The following is a 27,075-nucleotide window of genomic DNA, read 5'->3' on the forward strand; positions in this document are numbered from 1 at the left end:
TGACGATGGGAGAATGGATAGAGGATAGGAGCAACTCATATCATCGCGGTATAATCTAAGCGGCGATAGGATACCTGGAAACACTTGCGGTCTAATGCGAGGCACTGCTGCCAGTGGCACAGTCTTGGTTTGATGGAATCCTAGTATTGCCAACTACAAGATTATGTTAAACGGATTGATCATTGCTAGAGGACAGAGTCGGCGTGGGGGTCTATATTAAAAACCCAGTGACTGAGATCTCCTTTTGAACGGCCTGACCATAATACGGTCCTGCAGGTGGAAATCCAGGCGATCACGGACTCCGTGATGTGGTGTGGTGTTAACGCGAGGGCGCCGAGTATGAACATCTTAACGTACAGTAAAATTGCCATAAGGGCAATAATAGACGTATAGTTTCTAGGATCGGATATGGATATCCTTTGGTGGTGGATATAAAAGCCCACATAGCCACATTGTTGTCCCCAGATCAAGAAGTAAGGAACTAAATTGATCACGTTTTAATAGTTGGAAGGCACTCATCCAGCGTTTTAGATGTACGATCGATCATTACTTTGTTGCATAAAGGGTTCGCACCAGTTTGATCGTGGCGAGAAAGTACAATCTGACACTGCACGGAAGTTGGACATTGAAAAGCTGCAAACACAATATATAGTAATGCTATACTCCACATGACTGACCCAACTGCTTGATGAAAGCACTCCTTTTGCGAGATGATATATCGGCGCAATGGCAAACCATTGCCCACTCCATGGAAAATGCTGCCAAATTCGTACTTGGGTACCAGAAGCCTCCGCCGAGAAAACCATGGTACGACCAAAAGCATCGAAATGCTATGAAGGAAATGCTACAGAGCTACCCTGCAGTCAACAGCAACGCTGGAGATGAAGGAGTGTTATCGAGGAGAAGGTGAGATGAGAAACATATATTCCGCAGAAAGGGATGGGAAAAAAACGAATGGAAAAAGTCTGTCATTTGTGAACGGACAAAGATAGCTGCATACAGTTTTATATGATTAAAGCGTATCTATCAACCAGACTACATGCAAAAGTGTTGGGCCCTAAAAAGCCCAAAGGGTCTATTGGTTGGCCTTCGAATTGGGTGCCCTCGGCCCCACAAAATTTTCTTCGAGCTGCCAAAAACGGATTTTTAAATTTTAAATTTACAATTTTATAAGCTAAATTATAAAGAAACGTCCCATGTGATTGGTGTGTGTTGCTATCTATGGCTTTCCTTTTCCATGTGCAATTTCCGATTGTTGAGCTCGTCTCGAAAGAGAAACAAACAAAAAATTATAACATTTAACAATCTTCACCTAACAGGCAAAAAACTTGAAAAATTAAAAAATTCGGCAGAGCCCGGCCGGGATTCGAACCTGGGCACACGGAGCAACAGCGAGAGCCGTTGCCATTGTCTAAAGTTCACAGCCATCAATACAACTTCCAACAGATGCACAAAATCATGTGTAGTACGGAAGAAGTCTAAAATTCTTTTATAGAATTTTACAAACACTTTGCAATGCAAGTTTGCCCGTGAACATTCCATTTAGGAATAGGGGCCAAATTTCTCCCAATGACAAGTTCTATCAATGAGTGCTGTGCGATTCAAATTTAAGTTGAATGATAAGGTATCCGAAAGATATCTCTATCAGTTCACCAATGGCTGAAATATTTAATTTAATTTTTATACCCTCCACCATAGGATGGGGGTATACTAATTTCGTCATTCTGTTTGCAACTCTTTGAAATTTTCGTCTCAGACTCCATAAAGTATATATATTCTTGTTCGTCATGACATTTTAAGACCAACTCGCCATGTCCGTCCGTCTGTCCGTCCGTCCGTCCGTCTGTTTGTCGAAAGCACGCTAACTTTCGAAGGAGTAAAGCTAGCCGCTTGAAATTTTGCACAAATACTTCTTACAAGTATAGGTCAGTTGGTATTGTAAATGGGCTATATCGGTTCATATTTCGATACAGCTGCCATATAAACCGATCTTGGATCTTGACTTCTTGAGCCACTTCGATTTGGCTGAAGTTTTACATAAGGGTTTTTGTTATAATTTCCAGCAACTGGCCCAAGTATTAGTGAAATCGGCATAACCAGATATAGCTGTTATATAAACCAATCTGGGGTCTTGACTTCTTGAGCCTTTAGAAGGCGCAAGTCCTATCCGATTTCGCCGCGATTTCAACAACTGTGAAAAGTATGGTTCAAATCGGTCCATAACATGTTTTAGCTGCCATATCATCCGATCTGGGATGTTGACTTCTTGAGCCTCTATAGGGCGCAATTATTATCTGATTTGGTTGAAATTTTGTACAACAGCTTCTACCTTGATCTTCAAGATATGTGTCAAATATGGTCTATAGCCTAATACAGCTTCCCTATAAAACGATCTGCCTATTTTACTTAATGAGTAAAGGGCGCAAGTCTTATACGATTTTGCTGAAATTTTACACAATGACTTCTACTATGGTGATATAGCTCCAATTGTACAGCAATTCTTTTCTTTTATCTTTTCCCTGCCTTTGTTTGCCTAAAAAGAGACACCGCAAAAAGACCTCGACAAATGCGATCCATGGTGGAGGGTATATAGGATTGGGCCCGGCCGAACTTAGCACGCTTTTATTTGTTTTCCCATCCCACTGCACAACGGTTGTGATGTCTACGTCATGTTGCTAGAATGAATGCAGAACCTCCATCTTAGCAGTATTTTGAAGGCCACCATAATGGAATACGTAAAAGGGGAAGACGATGGAGAGACAAAGTGAAGAAAGACATCTTGGAATTGAGTGTGAGAAATTGGAGAGTAAGCGCAGAAGATTACGGCGATTGGAAATCTATTCGACTTTCGGTTAGTGGAGCAAATGTTCTGTAAAGGACTTCTAAAGTCAGAGATGGCCTGTCAGAAACAGTGACGTATATGACATACATTTCCGACGTATATTACATACGTCGAAAACGTCGTAAACCTAGCCAAAAAACTAGGTTTCTGACAGAAAAAAAAAATTCGAACGAAAATATGTCGAATTTTTGATCTGATTAACTAAAAATTTTGGCATAAGTAATTTTTTCCTCCTGGAGACGAACAATATTGAAATTGGAAAAAATCGGTTCAGAATTAGAAAAAGCTACCGTAGGTTTACACGATTTTTACCAATATTGTTATAAAATGAATGACATCTGAGGTAGTGTCAAGTGAAATGGTAGATGGCGTGTTAAGTATGCTAATGTGAGGTAATGTCAAGTGAAATGGAAGATGGCGTGTTAAGTATTTTATTGAATAAGTAATGTTATTTTTAAGTATTGTTATTGAATAACATAATTAACACTCCATGTACCATTTCACTTGACACTTCCTCAGATGTCATGCATTTTTAACATATGTCGTTTACAACAGCTTTCAAAAAGCAAATTAAAACGGGAGAAGCAAATAATTTTGCAAAAGGATACAAAATAATTGCAATTTCTAAATATAATTGATGAAAACTAATAATTTATTGATTTTTTGCTTCACAAAAAAATCCTTAAACGTTACTTTATAAATTGACTTGAAATTTGCGTATATTTCCAATTTATTGTGTGAAAAATGTAAATGCAAAAATTAAAAAAAAAAACTTAATATCTCTTTTATTGCGAAATTTTTTTACATATAAACTCTTCTATATACAACAAATAAGTGACAATAATATTTGTTAAAAATCAAACTTTTACACTGAGTTATTAAGGTTTATGACGTTTGCGACTTTTTCTACGTTTTATACAAGTATACGACGTTTTCGACTTTTACAACTTTTTGACAGTCGGAAACCTAAAAAATCGTCTTACGGACCATCTCTGTCTAAAGTTAAGTTAACCAATTCTCACAAAATTTTAATGTTTCTCTCATTACTCTTACTAGTGAATCTAATTGAAATCGGTTTCGATTTAGATGTAACTACCGATCTTCTCAAAATTGCATAGTGATTTCCTCCATGACTCAAGATATGTAGGGAATTTTCAGAATTCCTCAATTCAATTTAAGCTAATTTTTATTTTGACTACTTAGCCTTCATACTCTAGGCTTTAGCCCGCCTTTACTTGCCCCAGGTTTAGGATTTTATTCATTTTTCAATTACGGAGGTAATTTCTTGGGTCCTCTATCATGGCACCACACTATATTCCCTGAAAACTTAGAACATCAACCTATTTGGAACATGGTACTTTAATGGAAGACAATATGGTATTTTTTTCCAATTATGCAAGGCAAATGTGAAGCTTGGTATATGATTGATCACCTCGATAATATCTGTACCTTTGTTCCTCCAATTTTAAATAATATCGCACAGCGAGCCACTTTACTGTACTTTAATGCCATCTTTGCAGTATGACTAAGCGGTAGTAGGTTGATTATATCTTTTGTATTTGCAGCAGGTAGCTGTGTACGTATGTGAAGCAACATGAGCAGGTATTATTAAAAGCAAGGAAACAAAACAAAAAAAAATAAGGAGGGCGAAAATCGGGCAAAGCAGACATTTTGATACCCTACACCACATTGAGTGTGAAGGCTAAGTCATCGAGATTAAAATTTGCTTAGACTTTAAATGTAGATTTTCACCAAAATCTGTACGTATACAAGATCGGTCGATTAATGCGCTTGCAAAGGCTCCAGAAGTGAAAACGGGGCTATGCATGTAAATAGGACCTATATCTAAATCTGAGCCGATTTCTAAGAAATTCACCGGTGATCCGAAGGGTTATAAGAGAAATTTTCGTGCCAACTTTTGTGGGGATGGATTAACAAATGACTCCGTTAGTGCAATATTAGTCAAAATCGAACGAAAATATGAAAGCTATATCGAAATCTGAACCGATTTTGTACCAAATCCGGAGGTATTATGGGGGTTGGACAGTAAAGCGTTATGAGAAATTTTTAAAAGGTTGGTAGATAAATGCGCTTGCCAAGGCTATAGAAGTGAACATCGGGTGATACATGTATATTTGGCAGCTATTACTAAATCTGAACCGACTCCGACGAAATTCATAGATATTTGTGCCAAATTTTTTGAGAATCGGTAAAATATTGGCCACATTGTTGCAATGTAAGTGGAAATCGTACGATCATATATATGGAAACAGTAGCCAAATATAAATCGATTTTCTTCAAATTTCAATATGCTTCGTCCCTAGGTCAAAAAATCTGAAGCCAAGTTTGAAGCTGATTGGATGAAAATTTTGATCTGTACTTTATACACAAATTAACATGGGCGGACAAACAGACGGATGTAGCTAAATCGAATCAGAAAATTATTCCAAGTCTACCTGTACACTTATCAACGCTTTTTTCTTCCTTTTGTGTTATTCCAAAAAAATGCCCTAAGTTATAGTACCCTTCATCACTGTAGTGGTGTAGGGTATAACAGTATAAATCCCCTCCACCAATCTACGGAAAGCAGGACCAACTGCGTTGTGAATGAACAAGAAAACAATCAAAAACGTGGAAGGGAAAAAAGAAACCTATTTCGAGCATAAATCCCTTAGTTTTCGTTCTCATTTCGAATGCAATTCATCAACAGCATTTTGTATTTCATTGAAACTGAAGCGAAATGAATGAACGATAAACGAGGAAATGTGCGACAATGCATAAGAGTCTCAGCACAAAGGTCCAGTTCAACCCAAACACAATTGGGCAGATGCAACATGTTCTATCTGTATTCCCTTTGTTATCCCTGTGGCATGACATGCAACAGCTGGTGCCTCACCTCACATATTGGAAATCTTTCAAGTGTCAGCACGCATCCTTAGTCATTTGATGTTTAGCCGAAGGACAACAATTAGAATTCCTTAGAAAAGGATAAACATCAACGCTGCATGTTTCAGAAGAAAGCATTGCTGTAAATCCCTCAGAATCCAGCTGTGCCTGTTTAAGAGCACAGTAAATTAATGAAGAAAGATCAAATAATGCGTGAATTCCAGATGAAATAATTGATTTTCTCATTAAGACTTTGGATGAAATGACCAAAGCAACAGCTGAAAACACAAGTGCGTTTGGGCATGATTACAATTTCGCATTGGTATATTATTTTTATACCCACCACCGAAGGATGGGGGTATATTCATTTTGTCATTCCGTTTGCAACACATCGAAATATCCATTTCCGACCCTATAAAGTATATATATTCTTGATCAGCGTAAAAATCTAAGACGATCTAGACATGTCCGTCCGTCTGTCTGTTGAAATCACGCTACAGTCTTTAAAAATTGAGATATTGAGCTGAAATTTTGCACAGATTCTTTTTTTGTCCATAAGCAGGTTAAGTTCGAAGATGGGCTATGTCGGACTATATCTTGATATAGCCCCCATATAGACCGATCCGCCGATTTAGGGTCTTAGGCCCATAAAAGCCACATTTATTATCCGATTTTGCTGAAATTTGGGGCAGTAAGTTGTGCTGGGCCCTTCGACATCCTTTGTCAATTTGGCTTAGATCGGTCCAGATTTGGATATAGCTGCCATATAGACCGATCCTCCGATTTAGGGTCTTGGGCCCATAAAAGCCACATTTATTATCCGATTTCGCTGAAATTTGGGACAGTTAGTTGTGTTAGGTCCTTCAACATCCTTCGTGAATTTGGCTCAGATCAGTTCAGATTTGGATATAGCTGCCGTATAAACCGATCCTCCGATTTAGGGTCTTAGGCCTACAAAAGCCACATTTATTATCCGATTTTGCTGAAATTCGGGACAGTGAATTGTGTTAGGACCATCGACATCATTCGCCAATTTGGCCCAGATCGGTCCAGATTTGGATATAGCTGCCATATAGACCGATATCTAGGTTTTAGGTTTTGGGGCCATAAAAGACGCATTTATTGTCCGATGTCGCTGAAATTTGAGCCAGTGAGTTTAGTTAGGCTCTTCGACGTCCATTTTAAAAGCCTTATAATTGCAAATGTTAGGTAATATATAATTAACAAGTAAGAGTGTGCTAAGTTCGGCCGGCCCCAATCTTATATACCCTCCACCATGGTCGCATCTGTCTAGTTCTTTGCGCAGTATCTGTTTTTAGGCAAACAAAATATAATGCATAAGGAGGGAGGAGCACCTATATCAAGTTATAGTCCGATTCGGGGCTCAAGAAGCGAAATCGGGAGATCGGTTTACATAGGAGCTGTATCAAGCTGTAAATCGATTCTGACCATATTGCACACGTATGTTAAAAGCCATGGGAAGAGCCGTTGTACAAAATTTGTGCCAAATCGGATGAGAATTGCGCTCTCTAGAGGCTCAAGAAGTCAAGACCCAAGATCGGTTTATATGGCAGCTATATCAGGTTATGGACCGATTAGGACCATTCTTCGCACAGTTGTTGAAAGTTATAACAAAACATCTCATGCAAAATTTCAGTAAAATTGGATAATTATTGCATCCTCTAGTGGCTCAAGAAGTCAAGACCCCAGATCGGTTTATATGGCAGCTATATCAGGTTATAGACCGATTTGAACTATTCTTTACACAGTTGTTGGAAGTCATAACAAAACACGTCGTGCACAATTTCAGCCAAATCGGATAGAAGTTGCGCACTCTAGACGCTCAAGAAGGCAAGACGCCAGATAGGTTTATATGACAGCTATATCAGGTTAAGGACCGATTTCAACTATACTCAGCACAGTTGTAGGAAGTCATAATAAATCACCTCGTGCGAAATTTCAGTTAAATCGTATAACAATTGTGCCCTCTAGCGGCTCAAGAAATCAAGATCCCAGATCGGTTTATATGGCAGCTTTATCAAAACGTGGACCGATATAGCATATTTACAATCCCGACCGACCTACACTAACAAGAAGTATTTGTGCAAAATTTCAAGCGGCTAGCTTTGCTCCTTCGAAAGTTAGCGTGCTTTCGACAGACGGAAGGACGGACGGACGGACGGACAGACGGACGGACATGGCTAGTTCGACTTAAAATGTCATGACGATCAAGAATATATATACTTTGTGGGGTCTTAGACGAATATTTCGAGGAATGACAAACAGAATGACGGAATTCGTATACCCTCATCCTATGGTGGAGGGTATAAAAAGATCCAGGTATCCTATTTAAATCTAACATCCTATTTCTTTTTTGACATAGGAAATGAAAACTGTCCTCTATAGCGTCTATATCATAACACCAGCGGCAGATATCGTCATATGTAATGCCAATTCGAGACAAGTGTTTACTTAGGTTATTGTGTCCAGTTATGATCCCAAGACATCACTTAAATGCATCTTCTCCATCGTCCCACATCAGCTATGTTTGCTCACAGCCTTCGCTTGTATTCCAGCGATTCAACCAAGTTTCTTTGTAGCGATCTTTAAGACCATAAAAATTTTGCTGGAGGGTAGAATACATATCAATAATCGACACAAAGGGAGTTTCACTCCATACTTAGCAAGTACATCGGCATTCTCATTTCCCTCAAGGTCCTTGTGCCCCGGAAGCCAGCATAGGATAATTGTATGACATTCCTTTAGACGCATCAGTAACTCCCGACAGCGGTCCAGTACCTTGGATCTCACACATGTACTGTTTAATCCCTTCAACGTTGCTTGAATCCCTGAAAATAATAATTTATGATCGCCCGATATGCATAGACAACAAAAGCTCAGCTGCTACAGCCATGGCATACACCTCTGCTTGAAAGATGCTGCAATTATCCCTCATCTCAAACGAAACATTTATATCTAGTTCACTGCAATAGATACCACACCCTGTTCCATTTTCCATCTTCGATCCAAATGTAAAGGCGTTAATGCCTGAAAACCTTACCCGTCCTTTCTGCCACTCTGCCGGGGTAGGTAAATTTATCCGCAGTCCTTTATCCACCACATCCATTCCTATCTGGAAGCCTTTCTGGGAGACCGCCATGGTATTATCCAATATGGGAATAAGTCTCACTGGTGACCCACGAATCAAGTCAAGCTGCGACAATCTGAGAAGAGTCCTCTCCGCTATAAACAAGTCCATAGACTGAATTCCCAACATAATCTCAAATGATCCAGTCGCAGTGGTTCCCATAGCCACAGATACAAAACTTAGTGCGACTCAATTCACCCTGTTAAAGTTAAGGACATGACAGCCATATGCCAGGTCTGTCCGCACGACCGCAGAGAATAACCAGTGCTTAAGCCTGGGCCGCAAACCCCACTTACTCCCTACGAGCTTCCGACACGAATACAATGCCGCAAAGGCCTCTTTAATTCTCGAACCCATGTTCAGTCTTCAATCCAATTCGCTGTCTAGAAGCAACCCCCAAAAATTTCGCCGAGTGCGATAACTGTAAAGTCACCCCCTGCAGCATGGGTAGCCTAAATGCCCATTGTCCTCCGCCTACGCGTAAATAGGCCCAATTTCGTCTTCCACGCAGTTACACATAGGCCGCATACCTCGGCCCATGCAGCAGTGCAGCCAAGTGCACCATCCGAAATCTCCGAAACCATGCCCAAAAACTTTCCTGTGGGCAGTTGTTAGTTTGTTTGTCCGTCCGTATAGACTCAAAAATGGATGATCCAAATTTTCACAGATGGTAGAGTTTGATCCCCCGGTGAAAATAGGGTACTACATTTTTTGATATCAGAAGGGGGGCGGACCCTACCCCTTAACACAATTTTTAAAAACGTCAGATCTCGGAGATGGGTGTACCGATTTAAGCGAAATTTTTTATGCCACCTAATGGTACCCCAAAAACACGAAATTGGTAAACACTTTTGGGGTCAAATAACCTGGGGGGTCTCCCACCCTCAAAAGAGCCCCCAAGAGGAATCTTTCACCGCTTTGAGCAATATGGGTATCAAATGAAAGGTATTTAAGAGTGCAGTATGAACTTTGCATTAGAATTTTACCCTAAGTGTCGGGGGCACCCACCCCCAAAAAACCCCACCCAACGGGACATATTTACCGATTGAGACAACATGGGTATCAAACGAAAGATATTTGGAAGCTGTCATAAGAACTTGGTCCAAGGTGTCTACCCCCAAAACGACCATAAGTGTCCAACGTCACAAAATGGGTATCGAATGAAACGTCTTTGGGAGTTGACTATGAATCTGGTATGCTCAATTAGGACAGAGTCTGGGACCGGACCACCCACTAAATACCCTTTAATAGGACGTATAGTTCGATCGGGATAATATATCAATTAAAAGAAAGGTAGCCTTGAATATCATGATAGCCTCCTTCAAAATGCTTGACATTATGGGGCTCAAACAATAACGTGCTCTAGCACGATGCTGATATTACTTCAGGGTCCGCCTATAAACTCCCTTCAAATCGGTCATGATTGCCTACTATGGCGATAAATAATAGGTATTTGATAGTAGAAAGCGAATTTGATACCCAATTTTGAGGCGAAATGTTTGGGGGTCGTGTCACTCCATAAACTCCCCCTAAACCAATGACAATTGAGGTTCAAATTAAAGAAATTTTAGAGTAGAGTACGATGCTGATATTTTTTCAGGGCTAAGTACGTGGGTAGCCGCCCCACTCTGCATTCCCCTCAAACTGGACATATTTGTGGATTATGGCAAAGAGGGGCTCAAATCTGTATCTGTTTCATGGCCAAGTGTTTCAGGAACGCCTCACCTCACAAACACCCCCCCAAGACCACACATATATACCGCATATAACAATATGTTTCTCCAATGTGGTTTGTGGGAGTAGAGTATGAATCTGATATCCATTTTCTGGGCAAAGAGTTTGGCTCCCCCTAAACAACACAAATATACCGAATATAGCAGTATATAGCCCCAATGTGGTTTTTGGAAGTGGAGCATGAATCAGATATCCACTTTCGGGACAAAGAATTTGGCTACTCCAATGCACCACCAAATCCAAGAGAATGAAGTAGATCTAATATCCAAACTTTAATGGGCCCTATTTTCAAAAACGCCAGATCTCGGAGATGGGTGGGGTGATTTGAACGAAATTTATTTTGTTTATAATAACTTAAATACAGAAATTTGTATCCTTGTTGGGTGGGATATCTAGGGGGCCGCCACTCCTCCAAAGTCACCAGCCAAATGAAATATAAACCAATAATGACAATATGGGACACAAATGGAATGTATTTGAGACCAGAGCAATAATTTTATATATGGGGATCCGCCACACCCTTAAAAACACCCCCATACCGGACATATTTACCGACCATAGCAATATAAGGCTCCAATGAAAGTTATTTGGGAGAAGAGCACCAATATAATATACACATTGGCGCGAAATATCTGAAAGGCCATACCAGCACTCCCAAACAGGACTTATTTCCAGGTGTGACTTTATAAGGCTCAGATAAAATAAGAGAGTGAAAGAAAGCGCAGCGGCCTGTCCAGCTAGTAGCTGTCCTATATACCGTTCTCTCGATTTAAGGTCTTGGGCCCATAAAAGGCGCATTTATTGTCCGATTTTGCCTAAATTTGGGACAGTAAGTTGTACTAGGCCCTTCGATATCCTTCTTCAATTTGGCTTTGATCAGTCTAGATTTGGATATAGCTGCCACATAGACCGATCTCTCGAGCTCAGGTTTTGGGCCCATAAAAGGCGCATTTACTGTCCGATTTCACCGAAATTTAGAATAGTGAGTTGTGTTGGGTCCTTCGACATTCCTCTTCAATTTGGCCCAGATCTGTTGAGATTTGGGTATAGCTGCCATATAGTCCGATTTCTGGACTTATAGTTTGGGCCCATAAAAGGCGCATTTATTGTGCGATTTCGCCGAAATTTGCTACAGGCTGTTCAACATCATTCTGCAAGTTGGCCTTGATCGGTCCAGATTCGGATATAGCTGCCATATTGACCGATCACAGGTCTTGGACTCATAAATGGCGCATTTATTGTCCGATTTCGCCGAAATTTGGGACAGTGAGTTGTATTAGACTCTTCGAGATCCTTCTTCAAACTGGCCGAGATCGGTCCAGATTTGTATATAGCTCCGATATAAACCAATCTCTGGACTTATACGTCCTCTTGTGGCTCAAGAAGTCAAGACCCCAGGTCGGTTTATATGGCAGGTATATCAGGTTATGGACCGATTTTAACTATTCTTAAAGCTGTTGTTGGAAGTCATAGCAAAACACGAAGTGTAAAATTTCAGCCAAATCGGATAGGATTTGCGCATTCTAGACGCTCAAGAAGTCAAGACGCCAGATAGTTTTATATGACAGCAATAGCAGGTTATGGACCCATTTGATCCATACTCAGCACAGTTGTTGGAGGTCAAAATAAAACACCTTATGCAAAATTTCAGCCAAATCGGATGAGAATTGTGTCCTCTAGTGGCTCAAGAAGTCAAGAATCCAGATCGGTTTATATGGCAGCTGTATCAAAACGTGGACGGATATAGCCCACTTACAATCCCAACTGACCTACACTTATAAAAAGTATTTGTGCAAATTTTCAAGCGGCTAGCTTTACTCCTTCGAAAGTTAGCGTGCTTTCGACAGAGAGACGGACGGACAGACGGACGGACATGGCTATTTCGACTTAAAATCTCATGACGATCAAGAATATAAATACTTTATGTGGTGTTAGATGAATATTTCGAGGAGTTACAAACAGAATGACGAAATTAGTATACCCCCATCCTATGGTGGAGGGTATAAAAATGCAAAAGTTATTTATTCACATTTTTTGACTTCTTTACTATATAACTTTCAAGTGAATATTCAAATGTTATCAGTTTTTGCGGCACAGTCGTTGTAAATTTTGTCACGAATCCAAATCATACACAAAATGAAAATTGAATAACAAATGCATTCGTAAAATACAAAAAACACGAAGCCAATTTCGGCCAAAATTTCAACAATTAAAACTGAAAACTCATTTATTGTAGGGATTTTTGAGCAATATCCAACAACAAATTTGAAAATCGGACCACAAATAAAGATTTGCAAGCCTGAAAAATTTTTTGAAATTCCGAGGTCACTAACTTAAAGGGCCTGCCATCATGCATCTTACCACCTAGTGCACATGGTCTCGATAGCACCTCAGTTTTAACCATCTCAAATATCTCCTTCCGTTCCCAAATGGGGTAGTTTTTACTAGTTTTTTTTTTCAATTTTCTCCCACTGTGCAACTATTCAAACATTAGGTGGTTGGGTATTTTCGTTTCTCTCCAATGCGATCCATGACGAAAGGTATATAAGATTAAGCTCAACCTAATTAACGCATTTTCACTTGAATTTTAGATTGAATCTTTAACGTTCTAATAGCGTAATACACAAATATGACACTGTTTACTCTCTTCTCTTTCTTAACTCCTGGAAATCATAATTTTCAAATTATTTGGTTCTAACCACAATTTACGTAAATCAGGATCTGAAGTAAGTAGAAAGAACAACTGCAACGCTAATTAAGTAAAGAAATGGAGAAGAAAAATAAAAATTGGTTTAATCCCTTTGTGGTTTTACAATTCAGTTGTCAGCAGCTGAGTTCCTGAATGTTTGCCACTTAATACCGAAGGCGAGAAAGATAAACATCAAAAGGAAAAAAAATCAAAGATTACTGAGCTACAACAGGGAATAGTCAACTAAAGAAGCGGGGCAATAAACAGCTATTGCTGTCTCGCGGCAAGAGTGTTGACATTCTTGAAGTTTAACAGTTTAAGAAATGGCACAGGGCCACCAACCAAAGGAAGGTTTTCGGGGGCCTTAAGAATCACTTTACTTGAATTGGCTATGACAGAATATATGTTCCACTAGCCGAACGTAGAACAGAGTTCCAAGCGCCTCGATCTGCTGCGCTGATTCTAAAATCTCTGACACCAAGTTTCGAGGTGTCTCGCACAATTTAATCTTTCCATCGGGCTTTTGGTCTTCCCGGTTTGCGTGTACCACCGTGTTTGCCTTCAAAAGACTTCTTTGCTGGAGCTTCTTCATCCATTCTGACAACATGACCTAGCCATCGCAGCCGTTGTATTTTGACGCGTGTAACTGTGCTATCGTCGTCATACATCTCGTGGTTCATACGTCGCCTATATTCTCCGTTAACGCAAACTGGTCCATATATTTTACGAAGAATCTTTCTCTCAAATACTCCAAGCACTACCTCATCTGCTTTCACAAGTACCCATGCTTCAGAACCATATAACAGCACGGGTAGTATCAATGTCTTGTAAAGTGTAGTCTTCGTCTGTCGAAAGGTGGCCTTGTTTCTAAACTGATTCCTTAGTCCAAAGTAGCATCTGTTTGCCAGTATTATTCTTCGTTTAATCTCAAAACTGGTATCATTCGTTTCGGTTACGGCGGTGCCGAGGTAGATAAAGTTACTAACTGTCTCCAAGTTTTGGTTCCCAACTTTCTCCATTTTCTTTATCTGCTCGGTTGTTCAAGGCTTTTTGGGAATTGAAACCATCCATTTCGTCTTATCTCCATTTACTGCCAGACCCATTTTCACTAACTCTCTTTCGATTCTTTCAAAGGCTGCAGTTACTAATTCCGGTGACCGACCTAAGATATCGATGTCGTCGGCATAGGCGAGTACCATGTGTTCTCTTGTGATTAGTGTGCCATATCAATTCACTTCTGCATCTCGTATAATCTTCTCCAGCAGGATATTAAAGAGATCACCCGAGAGGCTGTCTCCTTGTCTGAAACCTCGTTTGGTATTAAATGGTTCGGAGAGATTCTTTCCTATTCTTACTGAGGAACGCGTATCAGCAAGTGTCATTCTGCAGATTTGTCCTTCTCGGCTCTTTTCCAGGATTTGGGGCAGTGTGAATATCTGGTCTAGGGTGGATTTAACAGGTGTAAAGCCGCATTGATGGGGCCCAATTATCTCATTGACTTTAGGTTTATTTATAGCCGTATGCTACTCTTTTAAATAAATCGATTAAAAATCTTATATTAAACAATGCTAAAATTTTTGAGACCTAGGAATTGTTTATTTTTCTTATTTTTTAGCTCACATCCCTCACATCGCCTCTGGCTTCCGGTACTACTATTGGCCAAACATTAAAGTTCTTAACTTAAAACCTTTGCCGTGGTTATAAAGCAGGTGTTTCCAAGTTTTGCACGCGACATTAGTCCTTACGTGCTGCATGCACTGAAACGTAAACGCACGCCCACATACAGAAGCGTGCAAATATCACGAAACACTCATGTGCTCTGGCACAGACGGAAATAAAGCGTAAATCTAAGGAAACACAACACACAAAAATATTTCACCATAAAGCACAACTCAAGGTAGTTAGGAACTCAAATAAATCCCTTAAAAGGGGGAAAAAACCAGAGTCTAAGAATGTGATAAAGAACACAAAATGTGGCATTGAAAACAATTAAATAGAAAGCTTCTTCGCCCTAGAAGATTGATGTACTAATAATTAATCATGAGCTTTTTCAAGAACCTAGCAAAACCTTGAAAATTAAATTTGGAACACGAAGTAAGGCTCTTTTATATTTGTATGTTGATTTGGTGTTTATTTCAAGAAAATCACATCTGCTTGCAGCTAATAAAGGGGCGCAAATTGGAAGTGATTCTTTTAATGTACTAAACACCATTAAATTGGGCGCAGTATTCTATAAATACAAATGAAATGAACCCATATTTGAATATACAGTGTAACAAACACGAAGTATTAGCATTACATTACCCTCTACCATAGTATGCGGGTATACTAATCTCGTCATTCCGTTTGTAATAACTCGAAATAATCTATTGTAAATAGATCTAGCCATGTCCGTTCCTCTGTCGAAAGCACGCTAATGTTCAAAGGAGTATAGTGTATTGTTATGACTTCCAACAACGGTGCTAAGTACGATTCAAATCGGTCCATAACCTGACATAGCTGCCATATAAACCGATCGTGGATCTTGAATTCTTGGGACACTAGAGGGCGCAATTCTCATCCCATTTGGTTGCAATTTAGCGTGAAGTTATTAGTTATGACTTCCAGCAATTGTGCTAAGTATGGTTCAAATCGGTCCATAACCTAATAAAGCTGCCATATAATGCGATCTAGGATCTTGATTTTTTGAGCCTCTAGAGGGCGCAATTTTTATCCCATTTGACTGAAATCTTGTACAATGGCTTCACCCATGAGATACTCGACAAGTGAGATCCATCGTAGAGGATATATAAGATTCGGTCGGCCGAACATATTACGCTCCTACTTGTTTTGTGTGACATTATTTGGTATTATAATAAATAAGAATATGGTATGTTAGGGCGTGCAGAATCATGGGAATCCACAGCCACAGATTCTACTACAAATTTGTACAAATAAACTTAGTTGAAGGACATGTGTACACTTTGTGTACTAAATTTACGCCAAATCAGCCAAAAATTTAAGCTGCTTAAGGCCGTAGAAGACTAATAGGGAGATTGATTTATACGAGAGATACCTCAGTTTATAGACCGACTTAAACCGTATTTGGCATGGATATGAAAACCGTACTTGTATCCAACTCAGACAATAGTTGTGGCTTCTAAGGGCTCAAAAAGTGGAATCCGGGGATGGGTTTATATGGAAGCCATATCTATTTATGAACCTATCTGGGCAGGATTGGGTGTGGGTTACGAAGGGAATAAATGTACTTTGCGTACAAAATTTCAGTCAAATCGGACAAAAACAAGTAAAAAGGCGTTAAGTTCGGCCGGGCCGAATTTTGGATACCCACCACCTCGGGTAAATATGTAAACCAACTTTCATCAAAATCCGGTGAAAAATTCATACTTTTTTGCCCCAACTATATCGAAATATGTTCCGATTTGGACCAAATACTAATAAGTACAAGTCATTGTTCAATTGTGTATAACAAAATATTGATCTTTGTAGTAGCTATATCTAAAAATAAACCGATCTGAACCATATACGACACTGATGTCGAAAAGCCTAATATAAGTCACTGTGTCAAATTTCAATGAAATTGGACTATAAATGGGCCTTTTATGGGGCCAGCTATATCTAAATCTGAACTGAGTTGGGCCAAGTTGCAGAAAAATGCTATAGAGCCTAACACAACTCACTGTCCCAAATATCGGCGAAATCGGACAATAAATGCGCCTTTTATGGGCCCAAAACTTTAAAACGAGAGATCGGTCTATATGGAATCTACATACAAATCTGGACCGATCTGAGCCAAATTGAAGAAAGATGTCGAAGGTCCGAACACAACTCACTGTCAAAAATTTTGGCGACATCGGACAATAAATGCGCCTTCTATGGGCGCAAGACCTTAAATAGAGGGATCGGTCTATATGGCAGCTATATCGAAATCTGGAGTGATCTGTGCCATATTGCAGAAGAATATCGAGGATCTTAATTTAACTCACTTTCCAATTTTCGATAACATCGGGCTGTAAATGTGCCTTTTATGGGCTCAAAACCTTAAATCGAGAGATCCGGACCGAACCAAATTGAAGAAGGATGTCGAAGTACCTAACACAACTCACAGTCCAAAATTTCGGCGACATCGGACAAAAATGCTAATCTTATGAGTCCAAAACCTTAAATCGAGAGATCGGACTATATGGCAGCTATATCCAAATCTGAACCGATCTGTTTCAATTTAAAGAAAGATGTCGAGTGGCCTAATACAACTACCTGTCCCAAATTTCAGCAAAATCGGATAATAAATGAGGCTTTTATGGGCCTAAGACCCTAAATCGGCGTATCGGTCTATATGGCAGCTATATACAAATCTGGACAGAACCAAATTGAAGAAGGATATCGAAGGATCGCACACAACTCACTGTCCAAAATTTCGGCGACATCGGACAATAAATGCGCCTTCTATGGGCGCAAGACCTTAAATAGAGGGATCGGTCTATATGGCAGCTATATCGAAATCTGGAGTGATCTGTGCCATATTGCAGAAGAATGTCGAAGATCTTAATTTAACTCACTTTCCAATTTTCGATAACATCAGGCTGTAAATGTGCCTTTTATGGGCTCAAAACCTTAAATCGAGAGATCTGGACCGAACCAAATTGAAGAAGGATGTCGAAGTACCTAACACAACTCACAGTCCAAAATTTCGGCGACATCGGACAAAAATGCTAATCTTATGAGTCCAAAACCTTAAATCGAGAGATCGGACTAAATGGCAGCTATATCCAAATCTGAACCGATCTGGGTCAAATTAAAGTAAGATGTCGAGTGGCCTAACACAACTACCTGTCCTAAACTTCAGCAAAATCGGATAATAATGCGGCTTTTATGGGCCTAAGACCCTAAATCGGAGGATCGGTCTTTATGACAGCTATATCCAAATCTGTACCGATCTGAGCCAAATTGACGAAAGATGTCGAAGAGCCCAACACAACTACCTGTCCTAAATTTCAGCAAAATCGGATAATAAATGGGGCTTTTATGGGCCTAAGACCCTAAATCGGAGGATCGGTCTATATGACAGCTATATCCAAATCTGGACCGATCTGAGCCAAATTGAAGAAGGATGCTTAGTGGCTTAACACAACTCACTGTCCCAAATTTCAGCAAAATCAGATAATAAATGCGGCTTTGATGGGCTTTGGACCCTAAATCGGCGGATCGATAAATATGGGCGCTATATCAAGATATAATCCGATATGGAGCATCTTCGAACTAAACCTGCTTATGGACAAAAAAAAATCTGTGCAAAATTTCAGCTCGTTATCACTATTTTTAAAGACTGTAGCGTGATTTCAACAAACGGACGGACGGACCTCGCTAGATAGTCCTACATTTTTCCGCTGATTGAGAATATATATTCTTATAGGGTCGGAAATGGATATTTCAATGTGTTGCAAACGGAATGACAAAATGAATATACCCCTATCTTCGGTGGTAGGTATATTATGGGTTTTATGAGCCAAGAAGTCAAATCCGGGGGCTATATGGGGGCTACATCATTTTATAGACCGATTCGGATCACACTTGGCACGATTTTTAAAGACGAAACAGAAGTTTTTGTGTCAAATTTCAACCAAATCGTATGAAAATTAAGACCTTTAGGGGCTGAAAAGGTCAAAACCAGAGATCAGTTTATATGGGGGCTATATCCAATTCTAAACCGATATTGCCAATTTGCAATTCCCAGCGACCTGCACCAATAAGAAGTATTCTGTGGAAATTTTCAAGCGGATATATTTATTCATTCAACCGCTATCGTGATTTCGACAGACGGAGAGGCATGGCTAGATCGGCTCAGAATGACAGATCGATGATACAAACGGAATGACTAAGTTGGCGTGGCCCTCATTCTATTGGGGTGGGTATAACAAACGACAAAAATATGTGGAAGTAATTCATAGAGACTGAATAAACCTTACCCTAGAAACAGGTGGATATATTGTGGGTTTCATGACATAAATATAAGGGAAAATTGGCACAAGGCACGCCGCAGGAGGCATTTTATTGCCACTCCTATGGGTGACCACTAGCAATGACCTATTACGGATGATGACTGAGGAGGTTATTGAACCCGTTTGCTGCGCATGATGTTATAATTCTGGCCTACGACTGGGCTAGATCTGGGGTTCTAAACACAGAGAAAACTGAAATATGCCTGTTCACGAAGAAGACGAAAGTGGGCCACTTTGACGCACCACGTTTCCTTAATCGAAAGATTTCGATATCTGACAAAGTCAAATACGTAGGTGTGATTTAGGACAGGAAACTGTATTGCATGCGTCATATTGGGGCCTGAATCCGAGGATAGTCCACTGGCTCTACAGGAGCCTGATTATACTAATACTTACTTACACCTCAATGGTTTGTTGGACTGAGATGGAGAAAACGTACAACGAGAACATAATAAAAGAGATTCAGAGAATATGTCGTTTGGGCATAGATTGAGCGATGAGTACAACGCCCACTATAACATTACAGACTATTCTTGACGTACGACCCATAGACATACAGATTAAGTGTGAGTTAGCCATGAGGGCTATGAGACTTAAGTCGATGAGAATAGGAGCAGGTCAGTGAAAAATTCGGTGAAAAGCAGATGCTATTACTGAAAGGAAGTTTGAAGGAGGACAATATAGCATTTAGTATCGTAACGGGACACAAATTCGGTGCGGCAAGTGATAGTATATGTAGGTCATGAGATGAGACGTGGGAACCAACTGTCACGGCTAACAGACTTCGGCACTTAGGTGGGGACACGGTACCCGGCATGATCCAACTAAGGGGCATGGTATGGCGAACAATTCAGGATTTTGGAAGTAGTATGGAATTAATAACTTAAGCATGCTATACGAATATTAATTACTTTTTTATACCCTCCACCATAGGATAGGGGTATACTAATTTCGTCATTCTGTTTGTAACTCCTCGGAATATTCGACTAAGACCGCATAAAGAAATAATATATTCTTGTTCGTCATGACATTTTAAATCGATTTAGCCATGTCCGTCTGTCTGTCCGTCCGTCCGTCCATCCGTCCGTCAGTCTGTCTGTCGAAAGCACGCTAACTTTCGAAGGAGTAAGGCTAGTCGCTTGAAATTTTGCACAAATACTTCTTATTTGTGTAGGTCGGTTGGGATTGCTATATCGATCCATGTTTTGGTATAGCTGCCATATAAACCAATCTCGGGTTTTGACTTCTTGAGGGCACTAGAGGGCACAATTCTTATTCGATTTGGCTGAAATTTTGCATGAAGTGTTTTATTATGACTTCCAACAATTGTGCTGAGTATGGTTGAAATCGATACATAACCTGATATAGCTGCCATATAAACCGATCTCGTGTTTTGACTTCTTGAGCCACTAGGGGGCATATCCGATTTCGCTGAAATTTAGCATGAGGTGTTTTATTATGACTTCCACCAATTGTGCTGAGTATGGTTGAAATAGGTCTTGACTTATTGAGCCACTAGACGGGGCAATTCTTATCCGATGTGGCTGAAATTTTGCACGAGTTGTTTTATTATGACTTCCAATAACTGTGTTAAATATGTTTCAAATCGGTTCATATCCTGATATAGCTGCCATTTAAACCGATCTGGGATATTGACTTCTTAAGCCTCCAGAGGCCGTAATTATTATCCGATTGGGCCGAAATTTAGTACGACTGCTTTTTCCATGATTTTAAACATACGTGTCAAATATGGTCCGAATCGGTCCATAGCCTGATTTAGCTCCCATATAAACCGATCTCTCTATATTACTTCTTGAGACCCTAAAGGGCACAATTCTCCCTAGAATGGGCTGAAATTTTACACAATGACTTCTACTATGGTCTCCAACATTCAGTTCAGACCGGACCATAACTTGACATAGCTCCAATACTATAGCAATTCTTTTCTTTTGTCGTTTGTTTTCCTAAATAGAGATATCGGGAAAAGAACTCGACAAATGCGATCTATGGTGGAGTGTGTATAAGATTCGGCCCGGCCGAACTTAGCACGACTTTACTTGTTGTCTCTAAAATATCCCAAATATTGGTTACCCAAAAAGTAATTGCGGATTTTTTAGAATGAACTTTAATCAAATATACTTTTTTTACACTTTTTTTCTAAAGCATGCGAAAAGTAACAGCTAATAACTGACAGAAGAAAGAATGCAATTACAGAGTCACAAGCCGTTGAAAAAATTTGTCAACGCCGACTATATGAAAAATCCGCAATTACTTTTTGGGCAACCCAATAAAAAAGTCCATCGGATTGGCATCTGGAGAATAGGACAGCCACTGTGTGCACAAAATGAAGTACGAAAATTTGATGTTTTAACCATTATTGGTTTAAAAATGCTTTTCGACGTTGAGCCTTGTTGGTATATGTGTCGACTAAATGTTTGCTTATCCACGGTTCCAAAGTAGCTTGCAAAATATTTTCCCGTTTATAAGCACCACTTACTCCGACGCCAGTAAAAAAGGATTGGACGTCCTCGACGGTGACAGCTAACCATACCATCACCATTGAGGTGCAAAACAATTTCAATTGGCCGTTCATAGACTCAATTTCTTGTACTTGAGCCCGGTTAAGTAAACATGGTCATTCTGGGAGTATCCGAATTGACACAAATTCCTTGCTCTTTCGAGTCAAACTATTTTTAATTTTTGTAAGATTGTGTGCCTTTTGGCACACATACGTATTTCGTATATGTATGAATTTACGTATTTCGAATCGTTGTAAAATTCTTAGGCGCTTTAACGGTATTAGTGTGTCCGTCCGTCTGTCCAACTGTCTCTACAGCCTGCAAAAATTAAGATTTTGATCTGAAATTTGACACAGATACGTCTTTTTGCTGCACGCAGTTTAATTTCTTATACAAGCCAAATTGGACCATATTTGGATATAGCTGCCATTTAGACCGATCTGCCGATTTAGGGTCCGAAACCCATAAAAGCTGCATTTCTTACCCGATTTCGCTGAAATTTGAAAATGTGAGTTGTTGTAAGCCTCCAAACATTCGATCCAATGTATGGTGCACATGAGACTATATGTAGATATAGCTGCCCTAAAGACCAACCTGCCGATAAGGGATCTGAAGCCCATAAAAGCTTTATTTATTACCCGATTTCGTTGAAATTTGAAACAGTGAGTTGGTTAAGGCCTCCTAACATACGACCTAAATATGGTTGAAAAGTGACTTATATTTATTAGACCACTCAATGTCCGTGCCGAATTTGGGTGCTAAAGTTGTCCAATTTTTACCAGATTGTGACGAAAGGGGGTTTACACATAAACCCGAGGTAGTGGGTATCCAAACTTCAGCCTGGCCGAACTTAATGCTTTTTACTTGTTTTTATTTATTCCGGCTACGTTCGTTTTATCGAGTTGAGTAAGAAATTGCAACAACTTATACCTAGAGATGAAGTAGATTATAAGCCAGGGAGTCAAGAGTCATATCCTATTTTGGTAAATACTCAAAATATGCATACTAAAGAAAATTGAGACGTCCAACAGAGATCAAATGAATTCTCATTAACCTATCCACAATAGAATTTATGATTTAGATAAACAAAATGTTAATTGGCCACCTAAGAAGACCACAAAACAAAAATCTACGGATAACGGATGGAGGAAATGGAAAAGGTTGGAAACCAAATGGATGTCGGAAAATTCTGAGTTATGGTATCTCGAATACACAAGAATAGACCAAGATAAAGTGTTAGCATATGTAGGGCATGTGGGGAAGATGATAAGATGCTGGAGCATCTCCATCTATGTTATTGCTTAGCTTTCGCCGCTAACAGACACCGGACACAATACCAGACATGAACTGACTTTAAGGCGTGTTATGATTGGATTGATTGTCAGTACTGCGTGGATTTTGTTGAATTCGTGCCTTCACTCCCTAATTTTATAGATATAACAGATATACACACTTCGTGTCAGCTACCCTGTATAAAAAAATCAAGTTTTGTTTTCAGTAGCCTTACCATAATCGGAAATCACAAAGTGTAATTAAAGTCTTGTGCTTATGCAAGAGAAGAATGATTATAGAGAAGACAAACAACTTGGTGGTAGGCGGTGAATAGATAATGATTTCATGGAAATTTACAGTTATAAAGGCTGTAGTTGCAATAATTTTCAAGCAAAATCTGGCACCATAGTTGGTTCAGATACAGCTCCCAATTATATCTATCGCCCGATTTAATAATTGAAGAGTAGGTGTAGGGTATTATATAGTCGGCTCCGCCCGACTTAAGCCTTTTATTACTGTTTCTTAGATAGTTCCTAGTCTTGCAAGCTCATCTACTCTAAAATTCCCTGGGATATCTCTGTGTTACGGTACCTGAAACAGATAAATTTTAAGGTGTTCAGCCAATTGACAGAAAGATCTGTAACAGTCAAGGAGTGCTTCGATTTCAGAAATACGTTCTCCAAGAATTTAATGATTATCTGAGGAGATATGTATGCCAACTGTCGTTAATACATCATATCTTAACCATTCCATCACTCCTTCTATTGCAGGGATCCTCGCTTGATATGCACTATGGTGATCGGATAACAGTCTCGATATATGCAAGAGTTCGAGTTTTTCAAAGTAAGCCCCGAAGTATGCATGGTCATCCAGTCCGGAAACATGTTCGTGTATCACGCTGTTGCATGTCACTTCTCCTACGATATTTTAAGCAAATACATATCATCCAGAAAATCAAGGTCTTCCACTTCACACATATCATGGACCATAGTAAAGTAAGAGGGTCTGCTAAAACGGCTACAAACTTTAAAAAAAATAAGAAATTTTTATACTGCTAGTTTAAACTTCAAGAAAGAACATAAATACTAGTGCCGTTAAAGAACTATCATGAAATGTTTTCGATTTGGCTAAACTAGCATCAACCAAAAACACACCATTGTTAATAGTTCGGCTTTTAGCCATTTGCCATAACCAGACTACCCGCAGCAACCAACCGAGCACGAAATTCAACAGAACGCCGCAAACCTGGCATGACAAGTGCAGTAGTCATAGTGCCAGTGGTTATATCAGCAACGATACTGAGAACGATAGCAAAAAAACATTGGCCAGCATCAAATAACACTGCAAATTTGTTTAAAAAAACAAACCAAAGCAAAATTCTGTAGCCAAAATCCAAATAAAAAAGTGCAAAAAATGCAATTAAGCTCAATGGCCACTCCACCATTGACTTAAAATTTAAAGTTAAATCTAATAAAAAGAATATGGGCTTAAAAATGTTTTTTCCTTCTAAACAAAACCTCCAAAAAAAAAAATTGACAAATTCAATGAAATCTTGAAAAAAAAAACTGCAATATCAAAATCGTTGCAGCAAATTGCAATAAGTCATCGCAATAGCATACATAAATAAAGATGCCTCATGCTTTTAAAAAAGAGCATTGTTTAAACGATTTTCACTAAATTTTAACATAACTGCCACACCGAAATCGTCTTATTGAGGAAATATGGTGCGTTAAATTGGCCCACCTTCGTCTTCCTCGTGAACAGGAATATTTCAGTCTTCTCTGGGTTAACATTCAGACCTCTGGGTCTAGCCCAGTCATATGCCATATGCAAGACCCTTTCGGCCCTTCTGCATAGTTCGTTCGGATCCTTACCCCTAGAAGTATTATAACATCGTCTGATCATAGCAGACGGGTTCAAATCTCTCCTCAGTCAGCATCCGTAATAGATCATTTATGGTGGTCATCCATAGGAGTGGCGATAAAATGCCCCCCTGTGGGGTGCCCTGTGTCACTTTCTCCCTTATATTTATGCCATTGGACACACAATTTATCCACCTGTTCCTTAGCATATGGTTTATCCAGTCTCTAAGAACCGGGTCCACCCGGTACAGGTCTAAGGATTGGTCAAGATTGGTTCAGTGTGTCGGTCCACACATTATCAAAAGCCCCCTCGATGTCAATGCATACCGCTAGGGTGTACGTTTTGGCATCGAAGGATTGTTCTATTTTATGCACAACCTTGTGCAGTGCAGTCTCCACCGAACTTCCCTTGACATAGGCATGCTGTTTGTATTCGATCAGTTCGCTGGTGTCCACAATACGTTCCATGCTTATGAGTAGAAACGACATAAGGCTTATGGATCCTTAGGCCTTTGGCATCGCAAAACTTGCCTTGCCGGGCTTGGGTATAAACACCACCCTTGCCTCCTGTCAGGCTTTCGGAGTATATGAAAGTCCTAGGCACGCTGCGAAAATTTTGGCCAGACGAGGCGCCAGATAGTCTGCCTCTTTCTGTAGTAACGCCGGAAATATTCCATCAGGTCCGGGTGACTTAAATGGTTTGAAGGTCCTCAAGGATTCCTTCACCGTAAATTCCGTTATTATAAACCTTCGATCAACGTCATTATTCGAAGATTCCGGTGTCTCCGTGAGTACCTTCGTATCCTGTGGAAAATGGGTTTTCATCAAAAGCCTTAATATGTCCTCTGTTGTCTCTGCTCTCACTCCCATGTCGTCTACTAAATTTTCAGTTTGGACATGGTTTTTGAAACATACTTTTTATCTTGGCGGCATTATTGACGCTATCGACCTGTTCGCAGAAAAGCTTCCAGGGGGCACGTTTTGCCACTCAGGTAATCTTATTGTATTTCTTGCGCCGTGTGTAATACACATCCTAATAAACCTCAGAGTTCTGTTAAAACGTCTGCGGACCTCTTTCCCAATATTGCGAATCTCCCCGGTGATCCAGGGTTTTTTTTTGTGGGCTGATTTCCTCTCCCGAAGAGGACAACTATCTTCGAAGGACCCCACCAGAGCAGTCGCAATCCTGTTGACATTGTCGTCAATGTCTGCTATGCTTGGACAATCTAAATTATCTTGCCCAAGTCTTCTTCTGAGTAGCCTTCCGAATTTTGTTCAGTTGGTTTTCAACTTATTCGGGAAGGTTATCGGATTCGGCGCTGGCCGTGCTATTCTAAACCTAATGTAGCGATGGTCAGAGAAAGAGTGTTCCATAAGAGAACAGAGACCCTCCAATCTTGAACGTCATCGATCAGATTTTCTGAACATATCGTCACATCTAATACCTCCTCCCTAATCCTATAAACAAAGGTAGCGGTGTCACCAATATTAAGTGTTAGTAGGTCGTTAGTATTCAAGAACTCTGCCAGGGCTTGGCCTAGCTTATTAGTATTGGTACTACCCCACGAAATATATTCCGTTTGTAACACCTCCAAATATTCGTCTAAGATCCCCTAAAGTATATACATGATCGTCTCGACGTTCTGATCCGATCTAGCCATGTCCGTCTGTCAAAATCTAGATAGCGGTCGAAGGCGTAAAGCAAGCCACTTGAAATTTTGCACAAATACTTAATATTGATGAAGGACGTTGGAAATTGCAAATGTTTCATTTCGGTTCAGATTTAGATATAGCTCCCATATAATCCGATCTTCCGTTGTGATTTCTTGAGCCTCTGAAAGACGCATTTTTTATCCGATTTTGCCGACATTTTGCTTGTAGTATTCTGTTAGGGTTAGTGTTTTTCCAACAACTTTGCTAAGTACGGTTTGAATCGGTCTATAATCTGATATAGCTTTCATATAAACCGTTCTCCCAATTTGACTTCATGAGCGGAAATTTTGCAAGTAGTGTTTTGTTATAACTTTCAATAACTGTGCCAAGTACGGTCTGAATCGATCTATATCCTGATATAGCTCCCATATAAACCGATCATCCGATTTGATTCTTGAGCCCTTTCAAGCA

The 27,075-nt window shown here is 39.8% G+C and overlaps 1 long non-coding RNA gene across 1 annotated transcript in view; it reads left to right on the forward strand.

Annotated features, from left to right (window-relative positions):
• LOC106088599 (uncharacterized) overlaps positions 1 to 24,555 on the forward strand; it is a 40,618-nt gene extending 16,063 nt beyond the window's left edge. Inside the window, exon 2 of the long non-coding RNA XR_009398434.1 lies at positions 23,860 to 24,555. This is a non-coding gene — a long non-coding RNA (uncharacterized LOC106088599). The remainder of the gene's footprint in view (positions 1 to 23,859) is intronic.
• The last annotated feature ends 2,520 nt before the right edge of the window (positions 24,556 to 27,075 follow it).

This window comes from Stomoxys calcitrans, chromosome 5, assembly GCF_963082655.1.
Source record: "Stomoxys calcitrans chromosome 5, idStoCalc2.1, whole genome shotgun sequence".
Taxonomy (NCBI): domain Eukaryota; kingdom Metazoa; phylum Arthropoda; class Insecta; order Diptera; family Muscidae; genus Stomoxys; species Stomoxys calcitrans.